The sequence below is a fragment of the Ranitomeya variabilis genome, chromosome 7 (genome assembly GCF_051348905.1).
Source record: "Ranitomeya variabilis isolate aRanVar5 chromosome 7, aRanVar5.hap1, whole genome shotgun sequence".
In the NCBI taxonomy this organism is placed as follows: Eukaryota; Metazoa; Chordata; class Amphibia; order Anura; family Dendrobatidae; genus Ranitomeya; species Ranitomeya variabilis.
In genome coordinates, this window is record NC_135238.1 from 82,174,180 (window position 1) to 82,180,179 (window position 6,000).

The window sequence follows — 6,000 nt, forward strand, 5'->3', positions numbered from 1 at the left end:
TTGTGTGGAATTCTGTATAAGGTTTAATCCAAGTCGGAAGCCACATACTTCCTGTGGATTAACACAATTTGATCCATAATTGTTTCAAATGTCACTCCCTTTTACGCAATGATACATTAAAAACACCTTTTAGTAGTAGAAAGTCTCCTCTTTCCATTGAATTTTCTCACAAGAGTCTTGACTAAATATTTTCCTTATGTACAAGAGACATTAACAAGCTTAACTTTGGTAGAGTTTAGATATCAATCTTGTTGGCATAGCTAAGTTTCCATTTTCTTTAAGGAGAACCCCATTTTTGTCTCTTTATTTAACCTTAAATTTGACATCCTCTTTTGGGCTCGTACACATGACCGACTATATGGGATGAGTATGACAGAAAAAAGACTCGCACATCCAAACTAGTGTGAATAGGTGCATACCAGGAGCAGCTACCTCCATACATAAATATACAAAAAAGGTTGCACTCTATCGTGTCAAAGCATGTCTAATATGAAATACATGAAATATGAATAGCAAAATGGCTTTTGAACATTAGGAAAATATTTAAGAGACGCTTTGCACAGAATTTGATATAATCAAATAGTGTGAGCCCATCAACCATCGTCAAGGTGGTCTCATAAAACTGATGGGTCCCTGACATGCTTTGGCACGATAGAGTGCAACCTTTTTTGTATATATATATATATATATATACAGTCATATGAAAAAGTTTGGGCACCCCTATTAATCTTAAGCTTAATGTTTTATAAAAATGGGTTTTTTTTGCAACAGCTATTTCAGTTTCATATATCTAATAACTATTGGACACAGTAATGTTTCTGCCTTGAAATTAGGTTTATTGTACTAACAGAAAATGTGCACTCTGCATTCAAACAAAATTTGACAGGTGCATAAGTATGGGCACCCTTATCATTTTCTTGTTTTAAATACTCCTACCTACTTTTTACTGACTTACTAAAGCACTTTTTTTGGTTTTGTAACCTCATTGAGCTTTGAACTTCATAGCCAGGTGTATGCAATCATGAGAAAAGCTACTTAAAGCGGCCACTTGCAAGTTGTTCTCCTGTTTGAATCTCCTCCAAAGAGTGGCATCATGGGCTCCTCAAAACAACTGTCAAATGATCTGAAAACAAAGATTATTCAACATAGTTGTTCAGGGGAAGGATACAAAAAGCAGTCTCAGAGATTTAACCTGTCATTTTCCACTGTGAGGAACATAGTAAGGAAATGGAAGAACACAGGTACAGTTCTTGTTAAGGCCAGAAGTAGCAGGCCAAGAAAAACATCAGAAAGGCAGAGAAGAAGAATGGTGAGATCAGTCAAGGACAATCCTCAGGCCACCTCCAGAGATCTGCAGCATCAACTTGCTGCAGATGGTGTCACTGTGCATCGGTCAACTATACAACGCACTTTGCGCAAGGAGAAGCTGTATGGGAGAGTGATGCGAAAGAAGCCGTTTCTGCAAGCACGCCACAAACAGAGTCGGCTGAGGTATGCAAAAGCACATTTGGAGAAGCCAATTTCTTTTTGGAAGAAGGTCCTGTGGACTCATGAAACCAAGATTGAGTTGTTTGGTAATACAAAAAGGCGTTATGCATGGCGGCAAAAAAACACAGTGCGTTGTATAGTTGACCAATGCACAGTGACACCATCTGCAGCAAGTTGATGCTGCAGCTCTCTGGAGATGGTCTGAGGATTGTCCTTGACTGATCTCACCATTCTTCTTCTCTGCCTTTCTGATGTTTTTCTTGGGATGCCACTTCTGGCCTTAACAAGAACTGTACCTGTGTTCTTCCATTTCCTTACTATGTTCCTCACAGTGGAAATTGACAGGTTAAATCTCTGAGACTGCTTTTTGTATCCTTCCCCTGAACAACTATGTTGAATAATCTTTGTTTTCAGATCATTTGACAGTTGTTTTGAAGAGCCCATGATGCCACTCTTCAGAGGAGAGTCAAACAGGAGAACAACTTGCAAGTGGCCACTTTAAGTAGCTTTTCTCATGATTGCATACACCTGGCTATGAAGTTTGAAGCTCAATGAGGTTACAAAACCAAAAAAAGTGCTTTAGTAAGTCAGTAAAAAGTAGGTAGGAGTATTTAAAACAAGAAAATGATAAGGGTGCCCATACTTATGCACCTGTCAAATTTTGTTTGAATGCAGATTGCACATTTTCTGTTAGTACAATAAACCTCATTTCAAGGCAGAAACATTACTGTGTCCAACAGTTATTAGATATATGAAACTGAAATAGCTGTTGCAAAATAAACCATTTTTATAAAACATTAAGCTTAAGATTAATAGGGGTGCCCAAACTTTTTCATATGACTGTATATATATATATGGGATGAGTGCTATCTGTCATTTTCACGGATGGCACTCATACCCATGTGATTGTATAGATCTGTGCACATCAATCAGGAAAAAAAAAAATCGGACATATGTCCAATTTTTACCCGAGTATAGGATCAAAATCGTCAATATAAGTCTAAAGGGGTCTGTAAGAAAATTGTACCACACTGAGCTGACACCTAAGTGCAGTCTGATTTTCACGGACTCTCAGAAAGGAAAGGGAGGAGAAACTTTTTTTTTCTCCACCTACGAGAACAGCTGATCCCACTCTGATCAAACTCTAATCATAAGGGTATGTGCACACGCTGCGGATTTTGCTGCGGATCCGCACTGGATTGGCCACTGCGAATTCGTAGCAGTTTTCCATGCGTTGTACAGTACCATGTAAACCTACGGAAAACAAAATCCGCAGTGCACATACTGCGGAAAAAAATGCGCGGAAACGTAGCTTTGTTTTTTCCGCAGCATGTCAATTCTTTGTGCGGATTCCGCAGCGGTTTGCACCTGCTCCATAATAGGAATCCGCAGGTGTAAAACCAAAGGTGGAATCCACACAAAATCTGCAAAAAAATCACGGTAAATCCGTGGTAATTCTGCAGGAAAACCGCAGTGTGGTTTACCTGCGGATTTACAAAAATCAGTTTGGAAAAGTCCGCAAATTAATCCGCAGTGTTTGCACATACCCTAAAAGTTCATCAATTTTTCTCAGATGAGAGAAAAAGGTCATGTGACCCTATCCTTAAAGAAATTGTGCAAGCGTACTCTCAGATCTGATCAAACATCAGACATATAGTAGAATGGCACCACTAAATGCTAGACTGTACAGTTTTCTACACAACCATCTAATCCCTATCAAGTATTATACATGCTTCCTAGACATTGGAAAGAGAATATGCATGATACATGCTGTCCGTCTAATGGTTGGCTCTGCAGCTGTACTACTCAGTGTATGTACAGTGTATGTCTTAAGTTCTAATGTCAGATCGGGTGTTAAAGTATGCCTGTCCAACTCCTTTAATACCTCAATGAGCTAGGACGAAAATGCTAGTTACCACACTATTTATTTATTTTACACACCAATTTAGCACCATTAATTCCACAGTGCTTTACATACAATATCATCACTGTCCCCATTGGGGCTCACAATCTAAATTCCCTATCAGTATGTCTTTGGAATGTGGGAGGAAAATCGGAGAAACTGGAGGAAACCCATGCAAACACGGGGAAAACATACAAACTCCTTGCAGATGTTGTCCTTGGTGGGATTTGAATCCAGGACCCCAGCGCTGCGAGGCTGCAGTGCTAACCACTGAGCCACCGTGCTGCCCACTATGAGGAAGAATTTAATGTTCCAGCAATTACTGCAAGCCGTTCTCATCCAGAAGTAATACTGTTATTGGAGCAAGCATGTAAAATATATGTAGAAAAAATTGTTATACACTACCAAATGCGAAAAAAATAGCTGACATGCATAAAGGACGTAAAGGGAACAGCTGCCAATGACAAAATGCAAACTAACAAGAGAAACACGCAGCCAAAAACATCCCATAAAATGTATCTTTTATTAAGCTGCATTAAAACAACCAAACGAACCACAATGGTGAAAAGTAGGGAAATGCATAAGCGTAAATGACCTTATAGATGGGCCGGAATACAAACACCACTCCCGCTACAACATATCAGTAGGACAAATAATGATGAATATCCATAGCTGCACAAATAAATATTGAGCCAGTGCCACAGCTTTGCAAAGATAACATCAGCCATAAGGTGTAAATACATTACCAGGTACTGTATATGCAGGATAGGTGAGTGACCGGACCCGAACCCCGACGCGCATTTCTGAGCGGGCGGCTCCTTCCTCAGGGGGCGTGTAAAAAAACAGGTCTAAACCATGATATTACCACCACCATGTTTCACAGACTGTGTGAGGTTTTCATGTTGTAGTGCAATGTTTTTTTTCTTTCTCTAAACACTTCTCGTTTAAATTAAAAAACTTTATTTTGGTATCATCCACAAAATATTGTTATAATAACCTCCTGGATGGTCCCAGTGATCTTTAGCAAACTGGACCCAATGTATTATTTGGAGAGTAGTGGCTTTCTCCTTGCAATCCAGCCATGCACACATTCAGTGTTCTACCTCATGGTGGATTCATGAACATTTCCATTATCTAATTTAAAAAAGCCTTTAGTGGCTTAGAGACTATCATACTCTTTGCTGTTGCGGTGATCTTTTTTGGTTAACTACTCATAGACATGGTAATAATGGTCTTAAATTTTCATCATTGTGCACTAGTCTAGTTGTAGATTGGTGGAGTCCAAACCCTAGTCAGATAATTTTGTAACAATTTGCTTTAACAAGTTGATTAACCTTCATCAGTGCAGATGAGAGCAGCCTTGACCCTGCACATGAAACAAATGCCACAATATATAAGCAACAATGCAAACAGTATAACACACGTTTCAAATTGTTATGCAAATGCGATTTTTCTCTGATTTTCCTAAATGGTCAATGTAAATGGGGATTTGGATGTTTCACCCCCAGCAGTTCGCCCCCAGCTACATTTTGCCCCTGTACATTTCATCCCCAGCATTTGACCCCCAGGATTATTCCCCCAGCACATTTCAAACCCACACATTTCGCCCCCAGCAGTTTGCCCATTTCGCCCTCAGCAGTTCGCCCCCGAAAGTTCGCCCCCCGATAATTCCCATCCGTCATCAATGTTTTGCCCCCAGCAGTTCGCCCCCAGCAGTTTGCCCATTTCGCCCTCAGCAGTTCGCCCTCGAAAGTTCGCCCCCCGATAATTTCCATCCGTCATCAATGTTTTGCCCCCAGCAGTTCGCCCCCGGATGTTTGTACCCTTGTGGTTCATGAATTCCCGTCCGTCATCAATGTTTCGCAACCAGCAGTTCGCCCCCGGATGTTTGTACCCTTGTGGTTCATGAATTCCCATCTGTCATCAATGTTTCGCCCCCGGCAGTTCGCTCCCGGGTGTTTGTACCCTGTTTTGCCACCAGAATTTTGTGTTTGGATGTTTCACCATTTTCTTCTTGTGGTTGATGAATTCCCATCCATCATCAATCCACATGTCACAAAAGTACTGTACAGAGTGCTGCATTTTTGTGACATGTTAAATCAACTGTTTCCATCTGTAAACCTCACAACTGAATGCATTATAGTGTCAGAGCTAGGGTTGAGCGAAACGGATCGGACAAATTCAAAAATCGCCGACTTTCGTCAAAGTCGGGTTTCATGAAACCCGACTCGATCCTAGTGTGGGATCGGTCATGCGGTCGGCGATCTTCGCGCCAAAGTCGCGTTTTGTATGACGCGTTCAGCGCCATTTTTCTGCCAATGAAGGAGGACACAGAGTGTGGGCAGCGTGATGAAATAGGTCTCGGTCCTCACCATCTTAGAGAAGGGCATGACAGTGATTGGCTTGCTTTCTGCGGCGTCACAGGGGGTATAAAGGGGTGTGCACGCCGACCGCCATCTTACTTCTGCCGGTCTTAGCATAGGGAGAGGTTGCTCCAGCTTCATCAGAAGAAGGGATATATTTAGGGAGTGAAGATTAACCCCCAAACCGCTTGTGCTGTAGCGATTTCCACTGTCCAACACCACCTTTTTTTTGCAGGGACAGTGGAG